The 20,611-nt window shown below is 37.9% G+C and overlaps 1 long non-coding RNA gene across 9 annotated transcripts in view; it reads right to left on the bottom strand.

The window, feature by feature from the left end:
- Positions 1–20,611, bottom strand: part of LOC101751087 — a 395,657-nt gene that overhangs the window by 312,776 nt on the left and 62,270 nt on the right. For 8 of the 9 annotated variants that reach the window (XR_006939824.1, XR_005861466.2, XR_006939823.1 and 5 more), the window contains one exon: positions 20,359–20,399. The exons of the other annotated variant lie outside the window; for it this stretch is intronic. This is a non-coding gene — a long non-coding RNA (uncharacterized LOC101751087). The remainder of the gene's footprint in view (positions 1–20,358; positions 20,400–20,611) is intronic. 9 annotated transcript variants of the gene reach the window in all.

Here is a 20,611-nt window from a genome sequence, read left to right as displayed (position 1 = left end):
ATGAATATTCCATTTTACTCTACTATTAATTGCCTTATTCTTCCTAACTAGAATGGTAAGTGACCTTTGCATATTGTTGCTGCTAAGTGGAAAAAAAAGTATAGTAATGTTTTTTTAATTGATTGGTAAATTATTGAACAGGGTTGCTAATACCAGCCCCTTTCTGACTGGAAGAAGTGATTACATTCTCTGTATTTGTTATTCAGTATTTTGCATTTTTCAGTCTTATGTCCATTTTCAGTTATTCAAATTTGTCTTGAACAGGAATGTAGCATTACTGCAAAAATCTACTAATGTGAAATGTGAACATGTAAAATGTGCTCAAGTGTAAAACCCCAAATTTTGAAGTGGAGAAATATGGGAAAAGCACCTAAAAAGAGACTAATGTATGTCTTCAGAAATCAGTGGATCTTAAAACTGAAGGCCTACAGAGTACCTCAAGTGCTCAAACAGCCCCTCTTGGTAAATTGTGGCAAGTCATCCTCACTCAAGTCATTTCTACTATGATCATTTACACAGTTCCTGAGGACTCCCAAAAATAAACACTCATCTTCTCTCTGTGAACTATCCTACTGCATTACTATTCTTGCTGCCATATATCTTTCATGACTGCAGAATCAGTCTCCTCTGTTGTAATATAATTCCTATACTTCTATGAGTATAGTACAGAGTCCTCAATAGCTATTCAAATAGAAAGCATGTGGTTTTTTTTTTGCAGTCATCTTTGCAACCACCTTGTAGAACTTCAATCAGAAACCCATTCCTAACCTTGCATTTGAGAAAGCGGTGTGAGAAAATATGAGAAGGTTTCCACTAGCCAAGATAAATTTAATGGAAGTGGGCCTTGCTAGTTTTCTCCGTCCTCAGCATGGCAAACTGTCTCTTTGTTGATACGCTCAGCCAAGTAAACTTCTGCTTTGACATCTTCAGTGAGTTATCTCTTTATTAGAATGAAACATATACAAACTTCCTTTAATACTTTCATCTAGTTTCTATATAAAATTTGTCTACTGAAGTACTCCAAGAACTTGTCAGATCATCTAAGCATCAATATACTTCATTCCCTAGCAGATACCTAGCTAGTCAAAACCCTTGCCTAAAACAGAGTACTGGATATGCTGTAAGATTTCAGTTGTTCAAAGATGCTTTTCACTGATCTCCTGGCTTTGGTTGCTCAAGGTGAATGTCCACCATAATAGAGTTCCTGTTAATTTGTTGGAACCTGACTCCTCAACCCCTAGAGGTTTTTATCAGGACTAGAATGCAAATCACATACTATGCATACTCACAAGGTTGTTTCATGCACAGGAGCACCCTTTACCCCATTTTTCCACTTCACCCTCCTAAATAAAGTCCCACACTACCTACACCAGAAACTTCAGTTATTCCAGTAAGCTTCAGATTTTAAGTCAATTTGATTAAATCAATTCATCCTTCTAGTTGCATACAGATTGTTCCAGGTTATCCCTATCTGTGTATTAGTTTACAGTTTTGCCATGCAATAGATTAGCTCACTAGGTTCTTCATCCCTTCCTAAGAAACAGGGATTTCCTGTTCAATAGCTTTGCCTGTATAATTGCAGACAAGCAATTTCCCCTTCTCTTTTGCTTCCATTGCTGTCGCTTATCCTTTTAAATATTAACATTTTTCAGAAAAGGAATTGATATTGGGCAGCCATAGCAAAAGCTAAGTACAGCGGCATCGTAATTTCACCTAGCCCTATGACAAAAGCTCTTAAGAAAGCAACTGTTGCACACCCCAAAATCTTACTGAAACAGAGTTTCTTGTGTCAAGAAAGGGAAGAAACAAAAGAAGGGGGGAAATCCCCACAAAAACAAACCTCAGCTCTTACTCAGATGATTAAAACAATGTAGTTTCCTTACCCTTTTGTCCCTTCACACTCAATCTCATTGTGGTTCAGTATGAAAGTTTAGGTAATTAAATGATCTTAAATAACTGTGTGTGTGTGTGTGTGTGCGCTGTCATTTCCTTAGATGTCCGTAACCAAATTTTAGCCTTCAGTGGAAGTAACACATCTGTTTTTCAAGACAATTAAGTTATTAGATACAGATTAATTCAATAAGCCCCACAGATGATCTGAGAATTCTGAAGTGTAATCAATAAACCTGGAATGTGAGAAATGGAAATTGGATTTGGAAGATTAACAAAGCCTGCCATTGAAAAATTGATTTTTTTGCATAAGTAGTTGTTTTAATCGGAAGTCCCAAGGGATCTCATGCAATAATTAATCAATAATATTTGTTAGAAGGAAATATGAAGATAAAAAGAATAAATATTGTGGAGGAGGGCTCCAAGCTTCCCTACAAAGTGCACCAAAAATGGTCCTTTCATTTCATAGCCTTCAGGGAAATAAAACCAGCTGCTTCTTTGCGTACACACTGCAGAATACTGTGAGTTCTTTAAAATATCTTTAGCCGTAGTTCAAAAGGAGTGGAAAACAGACTTGGAAGGAAAACAGAACGATGTTACTCTACTACAGGCTTAGTACCACAAAGTAAAACAAGACAATGCAGGGTTCTGCGGCACAGAGTATGAGAAAATAGTTTTCCTATTTCCTGTAATTTTATGGCCCTCTTACAGGGATTGCTTCCAGTACCACAAAATAATCTGGCCATAGATGATTTATGACTAAGGCCTTCAGTCTAAAGTTGATTGCCCAAATCACAGCCTTTTTTAGAGCTCTGGGTGATGTTAATTCAGGAAACTTGATGTTTCATTAGAGACTTATTAACTGTAGTGTGCTTCTGTCACAACATCTCTGTGCAAGGATGAGCTGCTTTTGTAATAAATAGTAAATGCAAGCAATGCCTGGAAAGCTTCTGGCTGCTGGAATGCAATTGTCTATGATACTGAAAGGTGAGAGCACGCCTGTGCATTTGGGCTGCTACAAACAGTTCCTCAGCACATTCACACTTTAAATCAAGATTTCAGAGTAGAAATCTTTCACAATTTCATTTATACCATGGAGGAATTGCTCTAGATGAACAGACTCTCAGGTATTTTCTTTTTCTGTACTGAAGGAGAATATCGTGTTTTTAATTCGAGCTTTTCTCATTCACAATAGCTCTTTAAAGAAGGAAAACACTTAACAGCTAAGGAATCCACCATTATGTAGAAAAAATGAAGACATCTAAGCAGTATTGTTCCTTTCTGTGCTAGAATCTTTAGGAAGGGGAGATACCTCAAATAATTTAGATTTGAGATATCTCAAATAATTTAGTTTTTAGTCTTATCACAAACTCTTTCTTGGGCTAAGAGAGAAAAGACAAGTCTAGGGCGCAAGTGTGACAGTTCGAGTAGATAAGGTAGCTAAGATCATTTATTTATATAGCTTTTTTATTAATCTAAGGCAAACAGAAGGGGAGTTTCATCCACCAGCTCCATAAATAAGGCATCTAAGAATTCATTCTAAAAGCAATCAGATTTCCTTTATTTAGCTGCCTTCAGTGTCAACAAACTCTGAATTATGCATGGAGGCTATGATATCCTGATATTCACTTTCAGTGACTTTATTAAAAAATTGAGAGAAATCAATATTGGTTTCAGTACTGAAAAATGCTGGACAGCTTAATGATCTGAGAAAGCAGCCAAAGATATTAAAAAGTCAGTGTCTGGTTTGATTTTTGAAGATTCAGCAACCTCATGCTTCAGAAACTTGGCTCTTTAAAACTTGTAGGTCTGCATTACACATTTTTAGAAATAGTCTTAGAAAGTCATTTCTGTTCTCGTTCCCTGTTACTGTCTCCTTAACTTTGCTATTTACACTTATTGATTTCCATGTTCGGCTCTGGTTTGTCCCAACAATGGGAACCAGTGCTTAATGTGTTTCAAATGACTCCTAATTCATGAACTATTTCTGTCTCCTTTCAAACCCATTTTTACCTTTGTCCTCCTGACAAGCTATGTCAATGCATTCTGCTGCTGAATTAGTCATTGGTAAAAACGTAATCTTCATTTGCTTAAACTTGTTTACCTTATGGGCAGCATCGCTTCTGTCTCAGTAACTGCGCTGTAAGAAAGTTAATACTCATTCTGTGTACACCTTTTTCACATTATTTCATGGATTTCTACTGTTGAAATTCTTCTCAGCTTATTCTATGGTTTGCTTGGTCTATCTGCCTGCGTAAGTTATTCCAACTTTCTGATCTTTTTGCCCTTCACCTTCTTTGCCTTTTTTTCATGCAGTTGGGAAAAAAAAAGAAAAAAAAAGATGGCCAGAGCTGTATTCCGTAGTCAAGATACGTGCCTTAGATTTATACAATGGCACAATGACGTTCTGTGTTTTGTTACCTAAGCCTTTGCTAATAACTTGCAGTATTTAATAGATCAATTTGTTAGCTTATGAGATCTGAGTTCTCAGTGCATTATAAACAACAAATTCAATACAGTTAAAAAAACCTTTGCCATATTATAAGGCACACAGCTCAGAATGTTATAGACTCGTGCTAAAATTTCACAACTACCTACTTAGAATTGCTAATATATTTCAATAGAGCTCAATATCATTATCAACAGAATAATCTTAAAATCTTCATCATTGAAACAGAGAAAGAATAAAATATTGGATCCAAAATAGAGGGAAGTGAGAAGGAGATAGAACTGGACAGAGTAGGAAAAATTCAGTACTACAAAGTCAGCAGTGAATTTGAGAGAAAAAACAAGAAAATGGACTTATTCAGAAAAAAACAGTTGGACATGGAAGATGTTAGGGTAATTTAGTAATTAAATGTAAAAGAATGTAAAAGATTTATCTATCTTAGGAAATGGTAGTTTGAAGTTTCGTGATACTTGTCCACTTTGAGAGTTATTTAAGTAAATGTCTAGTTTCAAAAATACAATTAGAACTGATACTTATTATAGTTGAACTCTGATTGTTTTGTGTTTAGACTTCTTTTCCTCCAGATTATTCTCTCGGCAAGCTTAGAAACAGAAGTTGCTATCCCAATCTTCTATAACCTTTCATTGCAGAATTCTGCCATTAGATCACTAGAGAAATTACAGTGGTGTCAGCACAATAATACACAGGCAAAAGAGCATAGTTACTGCAGTAAGAGTGCTATCAGCAATGTACTATGTACTTAACATTGACCTCATATGCTTTGGTCCCTGTCTAAACCAATACTGCAGCTTGTGCTGGAAGTTCTCTTTGGGCTGCCTTTGTTTTACCAGCTTATCATGTATTTTCCCAACATGAAATAACGCACCCTGAGGCTAAATAAGATCTTTTATCTTAACTAAGCAAATACTGCACTTAGGTCAAGCCTTTGACAGATGAGGAGAGCCTTGGTCAATGTGAATTTAAAGGACTTGAAGAGTTTCCATGAAATCTTTACCTGTAGCCACAATAAAAACCTGAGATTAAGCCCAGTGAAACCAATGGACTTGGGGGGAATTTGGCCTTTGCCTTAAACTTTAATCATAATTTAACCAGAAATGTGAATAGTTCAGAATTATTAATTATATACCTATTCAACAAAAAATTAAGTGATAAATTCCTTTTCCCTCCCCACCCCAGTCAAAAACCTATTATCAGTAAATCTGAGACTTCACTCCTTAACCTCCCCTCCCCTCCAACCCCCCCCCCTTTTTTTTTTAATAAAGTAACTGCTTTGACTCTGTTCTAAGGGGATACTGCATCTGTGGAGATGTCTCTTCTAGGATTAGGATACGCCTTTGGCTTTTACTCCTGCCTCTTAAACACTGTATCCGCGCATCACAGAAGGAGCTGATCAGAGCATCAGTGCTTTGATTGCACTCTTGGAGATGCATGAAAGGAGGGATCCTCTTGTGGGCAAATCAGCAGCTGGAGGCATTACAGAGAAAAATTCTTATTCCAGTGTGCCACATTTATGTATCTGTCCTCAGGCAAAATTACAGCTCTGTACCTCAACCTCCCCAGCTGCCTCAGAACGCCTCTACCTCAGGGCTATCGTGAAGATTCATCTGTGTTAATTGGTAGATATTACACAAGCAGAAAGTTGTCAGAACTGTTACATTATATCTCAGTGTATGTCACAGTTACCAGAAGAATTAAATGATATATATAAAGTTTTTCCGGCTGCATACACACACACACACAAGTCTAAAACTGAAAATTCCACAGGTAGCTCAGTTCTTCTAGTAATAAAAATGAAATAAGAATCCTGATGAATTGCATACAAATAGCTTACTTCAATAAAGCTTTTAACATTCCAAAGTTGCTAGCAACATTATTAATTAGACCTGTTAAGTGTAATAAGCCTTCGTGCAAGTTACATGCAACTGATAGCTTATTTAATTGATTGACATTCCTGTTGTTTTCTTGGGTGGCTTGGTTTTTGTTCCCGCACCTCTACCAAAATGTAATTTTTTCTAGCCAAACTGAGACCTAACAGAAAGAAAGGACTTGCATGTGGCTTCTGTAACATGAAAAGAAAACACAGTGATTCATCCTACAAAGCTCCTAATCTTTACTCAGCTACTACAGAAAAAAAAAAATAATAATGTAATGCAGGGTGTCTGCTATAGAGCCATCAAGCATAACAAGCTGGAAAGATGGATGAAATAAACTAAGAAGGGATTGGGGAGCTGTTATTTCTCACTGCCACTGTTGCTGTATTTGAGGTTTGCCACATAAGCTTTCACTGGGTGCATGCTTAGGTCGTGAATATTTATAGTATATGACCAAAGAGATGTGTTTCTGTTACTACTAGATTGTTCTGAAGGTGTATGCAAGTTAGTTTGACAGAAAAAAAAACAGACGATAATGAAGATTGTTTTTTCCTTGCATATCATGAAAGGAAAGAGCCACATAATGTTTTAATGAGCATATAAATATGTAAACATATTAAAGATCTCATGAATAAAGTATGGGAAAAATGACTTCAAGCTCTATATCTGAACTGTAGCATGACAACTTCCTCATGCTTTGGACCTTCTAGTCCTTTCCACTGGTCGCAAAGAGCCTCCAGGGCTCTGTTCTTATGCTTGATTTTTCTACTTCTTTTTTTAAATTATTATTAGTATTTAAAGTCAGTCATTCACAAAATTGATCTCATCAGATATTTCCTTCTTTTGCCAAATAGCAGTGTATTGTTTCACTATGCTGCATCAGAGCACTCATTCCTGTAGCAAGCAGGCTGGGAAAGAACAGTGACAAAGTATGAAAGCCTCAGGATTCAGAGTATTCAAAATTCTCAGGAATTAATGTGTTTAGATAGCATACTGTATTTCCACATATATATATTTTTTTAAGTGTAGACACCAGATCACAGCACAGCAAAGCCACCTTAATTCTTGGAAACACTGGATTTTCTGGTCAACACGATCCTTTTCACTACTGCAATTGGCTCTGTGCTTTTCCTCGGCATTTTTTTTCTCTTTTACTTCATTTTTGATTGTTTGTTAGATAGGTTGTATACACTCATACGCACATGTAAATATACACATATACATAATTTTCTTCACATACCAAAGAGCTGTCAGCCTTTCGTAATAAGAGAAAATAAGTCTCGTGAGTCACTAAGCAAGCACATACTGCATTAAGAGTTACATACTGCTTCAGATATTAGACTTAGTAGATGTTCTCCTCCATCTTCAAATCACAAATCAGATGCCTTCACTGCAAGTCTTGGGGAAAATACAGTGTTGTTAACATACGGCATCATCAACGTCTAATAATGATAGCTTAAAAATAAGATCCTATTAAATAAGATAGTTGACCAGAATATTTGTAGTCTGTGATATGAAATATGCGTCCTAATTTTCAATATGATCTTGGTAGCTAGGAATTAATTGGCTGCTTTATAGCCTTATTTTGCTGAACAGCTTATATAAAAATCACAGAAATGTCTACACTGGAAAAGATCTTCAAGATCAGTAAGTCCAGCCATCAACCTGATCTAACAATTCCCACCACTACATTATGTCCTTACATCTCTTAAATACCTCCAGGGATGAACATCTTCCCAAAATTTACTTTTTCCCTCAAAAAACTTGTAAGTTTTTCTCAGAACTATTTAATTAGAATCTGCAAATTTTAACTGTACACGTGCATGTACACACATTTCAGACCTTTACCAGCTCAAGGAAGAAGGTATTTTCACCCTTTGTAGTTTTTGTTTGTTTGTTTTGGTTTTTTTTTTTTTTTTTTTTTGCCTTTTTTCCCCTTTCTCCTCCTTTTAAATAGGTCATTTTGAAATGGTCACAGACTGAAATGTTAACCTTTTTAGGAGCCAGCAATTTTCTAGTATCTATTGAAGTTTTCTCAAATTAAGAACAAGATTAAGAACATAAGTAATCAGGACGTAAACTAATAACACACAAATCAAGATACCCCACTGAACAGCCTCTCTACACTACATTGTGTTTCCTTTGCGTTTCTCATTTCTCATTTGCGTTTTTCATTGTGTTTCTCATCATCCTTTTATTTTTAAAACTGAGTTTGATCTGTTTATGAACAGTGCTGTATACAATAAGAAGAGACCAGACTTGAATACTCAGGAAATGCATCCAGTTCTGTATTCCCCTGAGATAAGAGGACTTTGTCTTTACACTGAAGTGCATTGCATAGTCCCTCATGGGGTTTCAAAATCTGAAGTTTCTAGTTCATTTTCTAGATATTTTTCTTCTAGCTGGAGTGAGAGTTTAAAACCTTTCAAATCTTTTTCTCTGGCTAAGCAATAAGAAATCCTGAAATATTATCGCAGTTATTTTATTTGGGTATTTCATGGCTAAGGATCAAACCTGAAAGCTTAGTTTGATCAGTGCTAGTTCAGTTACACACATCTGAGTTCATGGAGAGGTTGGTATCATCATGCTGCACAATGTAGGTTTTCCATTTCTTACGTTAGGTTTCCTAAACTTGCTTCTACCATCCCACAAAAGGATTCTGTGTATGGGAGAACCTTTCACCCCTGTGAGAGAGGGAACAAAACCCTAAGTTTGAGTTGTGTGTCTCAACTGTTCCTTATCAGAGAGCAGAGAAGCAGGAGCTTGTTCAGTAAGACTTTTGCTTCTCCTTTCCTATAATAGAAACTAGTTCATAAAGGGCATCCTTCAGCAGGAGTATGGACCCAGCATGATCGCTTCACTTGGCAAACTAAGTGCTTATCCTTTCTCTCTTTACTTTTAAGTAGTAAAGCCTCGAGGAACACAAAAAGCTGTGTGTGCATGGTCAGTAGGACAAATATCCCAGTTTGCATTTAGGAAATATGCACAGTCCATTTCCATACTTGTGGCTCAGAATACACAAACTGTGTTTATCCACAGCACATCATCAGCTGCTCGGGTTATTACAAACTTTTTCTATAGGGTCACAGATTTCTGTGTAATAGCTAAATACAACAGCATGAACAGACTTTATTCCATCTGTCCCATGGAAAGTATGCTGCACTGTATTTTTACAAGACATGACATATCCAGTGTTAATGTTCTAGGGTTACCTGAGATGCAGGAGCTACTTCCTGAGAACTAGGCAGCCAGGCAAGCATACCACCATAGTGCTGAATTGTGCTGAATATTGATAAGCAAAAAAAACAAAACAAAGCAAAACAACCCTCCCCCACAAGGGAAAAAAAAAAGAAAAAAGCAAACAAAAACCCCCCGATACATAGTTTACAAATAAGGGCAGCCATGCAATCAATTAGGATAAAGGCAGAGCTGTGTCACACTCTGCAGGCAACAGAGTAATGAGCTTTGCCACAATAGTATCTCACTTTGCATTATGGCTTCCCTTCACATTTTCAGAGCAGGAAAACTTCTTAAAGGATTTGGGACTTTTTCTTGTAAGATATCTGACCCACCATCATGTAAGCACGTTCCGTAGTCATACCCTGTTTTGTATGAATGTGTAAACTACTGAGTCCTACAGCACTCAACTACTTTTCTTACACAGCAAAGCAAAACAATACAAGGAAACAAATATCTCCCATCTCCAAAGATGAATTTGCAGTCTAAGTACAAGTGAAAGAGTCCAAGAAGTAATAGGCTCCTGCTACAGAATGGAAGAGACAGACTGGTCACTAATAGAAGCTTCCTGAATTCAAGTAGCAAAGCACGAGAACCAATTCCCTAGGAAAGGTGCTGGCAGCTCTCTCACTGGATGTTTTTATGAAGACAGACACAGGCAGAGTTGGTCCTGCACTGGAACAAGGAAATAGAAATCCCTTTAGTTCAATTCCCCCCGTGGTTTAGTGGGAAAGGGCTAGAAGACAGTACTAATCAAAATCATTGGTCTCCTGTGAGCAGAGAAATACTTCACCTTCACCTGACATTAAAATGTAACACAATAGCTTTAGTCATGATTTGATATTAAAGCAATATGATGGAATGTGCTTGGTTAAGAAAAAAACACAGCTATTTCCCACACACTGTTTATGAGCATTTTCAGAAATAGCACAGGTTCTCTTTCCCCACAGGGAAGACATGCTGTGATTTATAGACTGTAATAGTGAGCTTAATTGGGAAGGAGATATCATTGTTGACAGCTTTGTCTTCATCTAGTAAATAATGGAATAAATCTGCAGGGAGCACTTACTTCCCATCAGGGTTTCGGACAGTGACTTTTGGAGGCCACACACTTTCTAATGCATTTGCAGTATAGCCTGCATGCTGAGGCCACTGCCACTACATCTGTGAACAGCTGTCCCTGGAGCCCCATTTGTTTCATCAGTGATGTTGTCTGCGCTCAAGACAGGAACTGGGTAGTGGAGGGGAGGAGCGCTGAACCATGATGCAGATATCCATCTACATTGCACAATGGAGTGTCAAGCTGGCAACCCCAGCCCAAGAACCTTGAGCCTTCTACAAACTGCACAGATCTACAGATAGGTCAGATGGAGCTAGGGGAAGGTGGCCAGGGCTAAACAGCTTGAGGTATAAGCATTCCATGGACTTACCTCTGATTCTGTTCATATTCAGATTCTAGCAAGTACCTTGGCTCTCTATTAACCATAAGCATTAGTTATTTCAGTTAGAGAGGGGGTATTATCTAACATCTCCAGCTTGTTTGGCATTTGTTGTTTATTCAGTAACAAAAAAAATTGCTCAGAAAAAGGCCTTCTAGGCTTTCTCTCAAACTTGCCTTCATTGTTCCTGCCAGTACATCACATTTCCCCATATCAACAGTTTCAAGACAGTTTACAAAGCAAAGGGGTACAAATCAGACACATCCACATCACCTGTAACAATGGAGCTCAAATGCACAGCATCTTATTCTCCCTGTCCAGAGGTGCAGGAAGCTCACACCAGGCTGAGGCCTGCCAGGCTAGGTAAGGTAACACACAAGTCATCTCAAAACAGAATTCACAGTTTGCACCATATGAACCACGTGCTTCAGCACTACTATGTACTCCTTACACTGACAAGTGCCACAAATACTGTGGACTGTAGCAGAAGCTGATGGATGTCACATCATGTCAACCCCTTGCCCTGAAAAATGAAGATGTCTGACTCCTTTTAAAATGCTATCTGAATCATATTGGTGAAATAATTTGAAAACAATAGCTAAGAATGGGATGTTACTCTAAACTCTGTTCCATTCCTGAAGATCTGTTCCCATTTTGAACGGCACTTCATTAATTTCACTTTGCTTTTAAGCAGAAAGCCATGAAATTAACACATAGTAAAGTAAGAAATGTTTAAGTAAACTCTTCAGAAAGTTCAAGTTCTAATTAGATTATTTTTCCTAAATGGAAAGAATATATCAGAAATATATTAACTACGTGCATAGACACTGAGATGCTGAATTACCTTTCTTAACTGTTGCTTAAAAACATATTAGGAGACAGGAAAGATATAACATCAAAGTTAAAGCCAACCTCTGTCTATCTAGAAAATAAGTAGGATTTCTAATAGAGAAATATTAACGATGGAAGTTATTATACCTTCTTCTGAAAATTATGATGCCCACCACTATTAGATACAGAATATGGATAACAGAGACCTTGGCTCTGCTCTGACCCAGCAGTACTCAAGTATACCTATCCCTATAGATGCCATATGGAACATGGACCTGATAGTAAAAAACAGCAGCTGCAAAAGACAGCTAAATGGCCTCACAGGATATAATCCAGATAAGGAATATGAATAAAGATCACCAATTTTTAAAAATACAAAACATTTGTAAAGAATTGCATGAGGAATGGTCAAGAAGCACACGTTACTCTCCTCTTACTGTTTAGCAAAACATCCCTAATGTCCAGGAACTTTCTGCCACACGAATACAGGAACATAGGTTGACCATTGTGATAGCTATAGCATAACCCTTATCTCCCCTAGAAATGAAAATCATTATAAAAATCTCTAATAAAATACAGGGAGACCAAAAACACCTGATTGAACTTCAGCATCTAGGTGAGGAATCCATTTCCCTAGCTACATTCTATCACAGTAAAGCCTTTGGTGGAATTCAGAGATTTCTTCTTCCTCGCCTCCCCCAAAATGTTCTTATGTATCAGTGCTGCTAGAAAATGCCTGTCTATTGGAAGACAAATACACAGGGACTTTAAAATTCCTTACATTCATAACAATAATGCAAAAGATCATTAGCAATGATTCAGATCTCATAGCATGTCTCATCAGAAATGATTTGCCAGCTCTCACATTTTATTTTTTACAGATACTCATGTTGTAAGAAGGGCAATTATCACATCTTTGGCTAGCACCTTCCTTCATGGAAAATCCTCCTATACAGTCATCATCTTTCCACTGCCCTCTTTCCCATTCCTCCCCACACCGACCCCTTTAATCTTTATTTCAGCAGTCTTAACTCCCAGAAAAGTAGGTGACAGGAGCAAGTGGCAATATTGCCTTCTCCAGCTTCACAATAGGTAATTTCTTGCAATATCAGTTTAGCAACAGGAGGACAATAAAATGTTATCTGAGAAAAGCACGAGAGACAGAAAGAGAAATAAGCAAACAATTTAGTCCAAGGGCTAAAAAGCGCATGGGGAAGTCCTCCCTTTTCTGTGTCCATCAACTCAGCAGTATAACAGCGCAATATGGAAATACTCCCCTCTCTTAGATCGTACAGTTTAAAGCTCAGTAATGAGTTTTTATTTAGAAAATGGGAACATCCATATCACGTCAGGAAACACAAGCACTTGGTATCTATCATTTCAGTGAGATATGGGACTTAAGAGTCGGGTGTGAGGAAAGCACCCCAATATTAGAAGCAGTGTTTCCAAAAATGCCTGCCTATTCTCAAGTGACAGCATAGAAATGCAGGATAGTTGACTCACTAATTATTCAGTTTCTGCTCCCACTGCTTACCACATAAAAGCCAACCTTCTATGGACTAAACAGTTGCATGTATATGTACTTCCAGGTATCTCTGTGAGAAATCTGTATGTTGTACTTCGATTCAGTTTTATCATTGAGAGAGAATTTGGGATCTTAAAAAGTACTTGTGCTTTATCCACCCTTACTAAGTGGGGAGGTTTTCTTTTACAGAAATGGAGGATTTGTTTATCCCAAAGTGCATTCTAAGGGTTTATATACTGAAAGAGGAAAGATCAATGTGATCTTCAAGGCTTGGTGTATCACATAGGTCGTATCCTCACAACAAATCTGTATTAATCCCTAAGCACCCTCTCCTCTGCTGTGTTTAGAAGTATCTGAGAGATTTCTTCAGTGAAAGTTACTGCTTGAACTTTTCCTTCATTTAAATTTGTTATGCTTTTATTCGTGAGGTAGACTAAATTGTAACCTCTACACATCCACCAGCAAGCGATCAGTTAACTCCTATTAATTATGCCTTAATTCTTAAGTTATTATTTAGGTAATGGTAGAAGTTCCCCTGGTTTAGAGTATTAAGTGTCTTCATTTAATGGGTATTTAATCCAGTTTTCAGGACAGATTATTACGTGCTCTTTAAATACCCCATTGACTTTGAAAGATTGACGGATCGACTCCAAATTGCTTAAGAAACACGTGTGACTACAACCTAATCTTAACGTTTAAAGGAGATGTCCACCCGTTCACAGACAGAACAGCTGGAATGTACACGCAGACTCCCAGTTAATCAATCTACCCTTTGTTTGACTGAGATACATACAGCTCCTGCAACCCCACAGGGGGGCCTTCTGATGCTGACAGATGCCTGTTATGTCCCACAGTTGACAGCAGCAACCCAAACTCCCCCATCTCATCCTTTATCAACATATTTCCCCATTTGTACCAGCTTGTCTGATGTGTGCTTCAGGTTCATGTTCGCTTTCACTGTAAATGCAATTCTAGAAGACAGCTGATTGCAAACAACCTGCAGTTATCTTAAGACATTAACTAGAGATAACTGCCTGCTTCCTGGGGGCTAACAGAAAAGGCTCTAAGTAGGGAATGTAAGTAGGAAAACAGCATCCCTTATGACTTGCACTGCATCCTGCAGTCAGAAAAAGAGAACTCAAGTAACTACATCTTTAACAGTGCCTATGTAGTCAGAAACATTCTCAGCTGTGTGCAATAACTCCACCTGGTGATTCTCGACATGATATGGTCAGACTTAGAGCTGTTTGTCATAAAAGATAAGGGAGCATCACTGTTATGCAAACTAAAGGCCTAATTTGCAATGTAAGCAGCATAGTTCTGCATATAATAAGCCCTTCAGTTTGCTTTTAGGCTTTGACTTGACCTGTAGATCACATTTCAGACTTAAAACATTTATAAATTGGAAAATAACATTCATCTTGTCCTCAGAATATGTACTAAAGGCTCAGTAGAGTAGTAAAACTACGTATATCCCACAGGAGATTAAACAGTTATTAAAATATCTTCTAAATTATCATATTCATAGACAGAATATAAAAAGCATCACCCCTTCCTTAATAACTTATTCTTTATTTTCCAGAAACAGAAAACAGTGCAGCTGACATTCTAAGTGCAAAGCGGAGAAGCAAATAGATCACCCCTCTCCCTTTTAAAGCACTGATCTCAAAGACTGTCCAAACTGATCCTTCAGAGGAAATTGATTTTTGATACTAGAGCCACAGACTATTGTGGACTGAAAGGGAGTGTATTGTTATCCTATAGCTGTAACAATAACATTTATCACACCTTTCAGTCTGAAAGGAGCGGTGCTGAGCTATATATATGTTTGCCTCTAACACAGTATTCTTAATGCAAGAAGTTTTCCAAGCACTACAAAGAACCTCTCAGACAAAGATGGATCTAATTCTCTACAATATACTGCCAAAGCTTCTACCTTTAATTGGCACAGACCCAGAATTGTATGTGTGCACACATCCAAAGCATGAATTTAGACTTCAATTCCTACAGGTTCTGCTAGAGAGGTTCCCCAGTCTTTTGGTAACTGATACTGTCATACACTCATCAACAACCTGATATAACCTGTGGAAAAATCTCAACTATTTGTATGTCATGATAAATAAGCATTAAAATAAAATTTAAAAAAAGGTTACTTTAATATCTTCATGTCTTCATGTTACCAAAACTCTTACTGATCTGCAGAAGACTGTTTTTTTTGGTTTTGTTTTTTTGGTTGGTTGGTGTTTTTGGTTTTTTGGGTTTTTTGAGGAGGGGAGGGGAGAGGGAGGGCTGAGTACAATAAGGGAAGTGAGGTACCAGCGCAGGTTGCCTGGAGAAGTGGTAGATACCCCGTCCCTGGAAACACTCAAGGTCAGGCTGGAGGGGCTTTAAGCACTGATGGAGCTGTAGGTATCTGCTCATTGCAGAGGGTTAGACCAGGTGACCTTTAAAGGTCTCTTCCAATTCAACTGATTCTATGAGTAGGAAACTCATCTGACTGGGAGAAAGTCTCAAACATCTTTCACTGTGGTGATTTACACCTTTCAGTTCTGTGCCACTGCTCTCTGAAGAATAATCTAATTAATAAAATACCACTGATTAAATGCTTCATTGTCGTGAAGCATGAGCTAAAAATACTACCCTTTTTTTTTTTTTTTTTTTGCCTGCTTTTGGTGTGATTTTGTGGAGCACAAGGTAAGCACTTACTAGAAACATCACTTAAATGGAAGGGAAACATTCCTGATGACCGCTAAGGAAGACTTTAATTAGTACAAATATTAGAGAACTGCTCATTGGAAATGAAAGGAGCAGGATTTATAATGACTGCATCTGTCATTAGCTTGGTAAAGATACAGGAGTAGGGTTTGCAATCTCTTTTTGTTGCAGGTGCCAGACTCAGATGATGAAGCCACAAGTCACTATTGCCTCTGACGCTGGTGCAAGTGCAACAGATGTGTGCTCTTTAGAGCTATAACTACCCTACCATGAAGAAGCAAAAGGAAAATAATGCCCGTTGAAAGAGTTTTCAGATGATTATCGCTTTTCCTTAACACTATACTTGAATCACAAAAGAGAAACCATGGGATGTTTCACCCCAAGTCACTCAAAAGTTAGAGAAATAGACAGAAGAGCTCTTTGCAATACTGAGCTGAGCAGAGACAACAAGGCATTAATTTCTTGCAGCAGCACTGTCCTGGCTCATTCGCTAATGCAGTTATACCATTCACAGCTACATGCAGTATTTCCTTGTTACTGAACAAAGTCATGACCCAATACTAATGAGTAATCATTTTGAAGGCTTCAGAAGCATTGTTCACCTTAGACTGATGCACTATTTTCCTGCAATTATTTCTTTGTAAAGGTATGAATTACTTATTGTTCACAGTAATATTGATCCATCTCCCCAACACCATATCAAAATCTCTTGTTAACACTTTTGCTTCTTCAGCAGCAGCTGGATTTATCTTAGCTAAGTTTAGATGTCTAAAGAAAGTTTATCAGCTTACTGGTTCACAATCAACAAAAAGAGATAGGAGCCTCTGGAGATCAATTAATGTCAGAAATATCTAGTATGGACTCACTCTGTAAGCACTTGCTTTTGCCTATGACAAGAGAAGACTGATCAGATAGTTTGAACTACACAATTCCGTGGTTTGCGTTAGACCTTCAGCAGATGATCCGTGCATTTAAAACAGATAAAGAATGGACACCAAATATATCACAACTTAAGCATGATTCTTACAAGCAAGTAACTGCAAGTTTAGGATAAACTCACCAAGAAACTGAAAGTTGCTAAGCAGTGTCCAATTAATAGCATTACTCCACTGAACAAAAGTAAATATGTCTCTTTCATTCACAGAATAATTTCTGGACTGCTTCACAAGTTCTACCCTTCCTTATGGCAAAGAATTCAGTAACAGCAGTCTTGAGCATAGCAACACTTTTCAAGGCTGCAGCTCCTGGAGTCATTACAGTAGAAATATCATACCCATATATAAGGCAGATGTAAGCACATTCATTTTTATTCCTCGCAACAAGTCCAGAATGAGTTCATAAAAAGATGGAAATTGCATGCAATGCCATTATATCAAACATGAAAATCTGACATTTTCTGTAGTTAACAATAAATTACTCCCAATATTTGCCTGTTTTAGAAAAGTCACCTAGAAGAACCAACCTCACATTGTCCTTCAGTTATTTCATATATAATAGACCATGCATTCAGTGACATGTATGCATGCCAGATAACTTTGTATTCTAAAATAGGAAGAGTGGTACTGTCAAAGATAGGAAAACCTACACGCATGCACCACGTATCATGGACTCCTTTACAGTTGGTCAGCCCTTCCCTGCTCCCACACTCAGCCCCTCAGAAAGAAAGGAGGAACTCCCAGTCCCAAGTGGATATCATCAACAATGAAAGCTGTATTGAACTTTATGATGTTAGCAATTAGCTGCTAACAGCTATGTAGATGGCTGTGATTTCAGAGGAACTGTCGTTTCTTACTGAAACAGACACATGCATCACAGTCCTGCAGTTCTTCACTGCGAGTAGCACTGGAGGTTTTACAGTAAATTGCAAGTAGCCTTGGAAAAAATAGGTTGAAGGATAGTTTAATGTCTCAGCTCTTAGCGTTTAATATCTTTCTCTTCACAAAAAAATACAGATTCTTATCATTGACTATGGGTTAGCTATTATAACACATGGATTTTTCAATCCTTTTTAAAAACAACAACCTGTTGTTTCACTTGACATAAGTAATATCATTGAGTTTCACCAGTGAGCTGTACATGCTGCAAGAAAACATTTATCTCAGATTTTAAATAAAATCTTCTTATTATTGTTGTTAAAAGATAAATAAAATAATTTTATTGGACAACTGGCTACAGCTACACTTGAGCAGATTTTTAGTATCACAGAATGACTGATTGAGGGCTAAAGGATGAGGGTCCCATTTCCTGCCTACACCAAGTCACCAAGTCAGAAGGGATTGGGACACTTTCAGCCATCCTGAGACCCAATTTCTCCCTTTTCCTATCAAGGATAGAACAGCTGAATTCTCCTTTGGAAAATAAAAACTGTCTGACAGATGAAGATGAGAACTCGCCCATAACTGTGTTTTTCTTTATCATAATCAAGCTTGAAATTATACCGTTTCTTATTATTATTTATAGACAGAGATAAAGCAGAACCTGCGGTGCTTTCTGGAACAATTAAGAGACAAATAGCCACATTCAGAGCTTCTCGCACTTTGTGAAACTTCTGGGAAAATCTGTCAAGTTCAGTACAGATAAATGAATTCATTGAAGACTTTTGAAATCAATACCTCTAAACAAACACATTCTAAGAACTCTGTTTATTACCCATATCCTCAAGGAATTACTGTCATGTAAGCCTTTGCAATTCTTTAGTACAACTTTGCCTGACGTGTTTCACACCCAGGACTCAGGGGTGGAGTGTGCTGGTTCCCTCCCTGCTGTTTGCTCAGGGAAGGGTAACCAGAGCCATGACTTGAAAAACTTGAAGTCTCTAAGCCAAACAGACAAGGAGATAAATGGAGCAGGAGGAGATAACACCAATTTGGCATTCAATATTGTTTAATAGGGGCAAGCGTCTTTATCAATGGCTATTTGGAGGGAGGACGAAAGGAGGCTGAACTGGTGACTGTCACCCACAGCTGCTAATTTGTGCTGTGAGTCGGAGAAATATCAACTGCACTGCTAATTTCTGTATTATGGAAATTAATCCTCTCATTTGCACAGCAGGAAGCCAAATTACACCATCACACGCTCAAATAAATCTGACATTTTGAGAATCTGACACTGCAGCACAGCACTAGTTCCAGCAATACCTCCCACCTCACAGAGAGGGTAAAAAGGCATCTTCTGCAAAGACACCGATAGAAAAACAACCAGATCATCAGCTGATGAAATTTGGCAGAGTTCTCCAGGTTTTAAGAGAACAGCTGCCATCCAATTGCTAGAAATGCAGAATATAAGGAAAGGTGCACTTGTGCAACAGGCAGGAGGAAATATCTTTCTAAATTAAACCCCCAGAGCTACCACACCTTCAAGTTCCATCCTCGGGTCCCCCAAGCATGGGGATTCATATCTGCCACTGGGATCTTTAGTCCTACAACACATTGCAACAGACAGAACACAGCTAACATAGGAAAGATAAGCCTACGTGCAGTGACACAGCACTGAGAGCTCCATCCTCCGTAGGAGTCATGCTGTCTGTCACCTGACTTGACAAACAACTGCAAAACATCTGAGGAAGGTTAGGGTGTTTTTTAGTTAGTTTGGTTTTATGTTGTTAAATTTAATTATTAGTCTGAATTCCATGTCAAACTTTCATATTAATAACAGCTTCCCTGATGGGGGAATCTCATCCACCTGCTGATTTTCTCTCATTCATTCCTCTCTCCTTTGTGGATCCAATCCTCTCAGTCTATTTTTAGGTATCAAATACTTAGACATAAAAACTGTACTACAAAAAAAAAAAATACAACTTCATTTGTTAAAAACAAATAGCCACAAGAACAATCACATTTTTTTCTTGAGTCACTGATTAGCAAGGGATACTTAAAAGTTAGTGTGCATCTGAGCACTTTGTATATCTCAGCTGTTGATTATGAACAGCCTGTTTGTAACCACCTAACACACAAAGCTTATATCCAAACCACACCTATACATCTTCTCGAACTCCTTTGAACTATTTAAAATTGAGCCTTCTCTTACAAAATGCAACCAAAAAGACAACAAGGATCTTCCACAGCAAACAGAAACCACACCTGCCAACTCAAGTCTAGCGAGGTGTTGCTCACAGCATTAGTGGGTGCTATTTGTGACAGCGTTTGCTTCTCCCTGCTGAGCCCTGGCACAACCCACCCTCGCTACCTGTCACTCAGCACAGTGACAACCTGAGAATATGGGCTTCAAAGCACTGTACTGACAAAAGCCTGTTTCTCCCCTCCCAAATTAAACAGGGAAAGGTCAAAGTGTCAGTTTCAGACATCATACAGCTTAGAAATTTTACCACGTAGCTCTCAAGATCTACTTTCTATACTTAGAAATGTAAACATATGTTCTGACCTGACTCCAGGAGCTTGGGCCTTAGGAAAACACGCAGCAATCTGAAGACAATAACAAAGTAAAGAGTTATCCTCATCGAATGAAATTTTATTAAAAATAGATTTTTTTTTTTGCAAAAATTTCCCCCTCCCTCTCTAACCTGCCTAGAAGTCAGTTAAGTCTAACATTGTTTGTAGTTTATTCTTCCATACAGAAACATAATTAAGAACTGATCTGCGACCACATGCCTTAAATAAAAGGCAGCTGCTCATAT

The sequence above is a fragment of the Gallus gallus genome, chromosome 7 (genome assembly GCF_016699485.2).
Source record: "Gallus gallus isolate bGalGal1 chromosome 7, bGalGal1.mat.broiler.GRCg7b, whole genome shotgun sequence".
In the NCBI taxonomy this organism is placed as follows: domain Eukaryota; kingdom Metazoa; phylum Chordata; class Aves; order Galliformes; family Phasianidae; genus Gallus; species Gallus gallus.
Note: the sequence above shows the minus strand (reverse complement) of the source record. Positions and strands in the feature narration are given on the sequence as shown.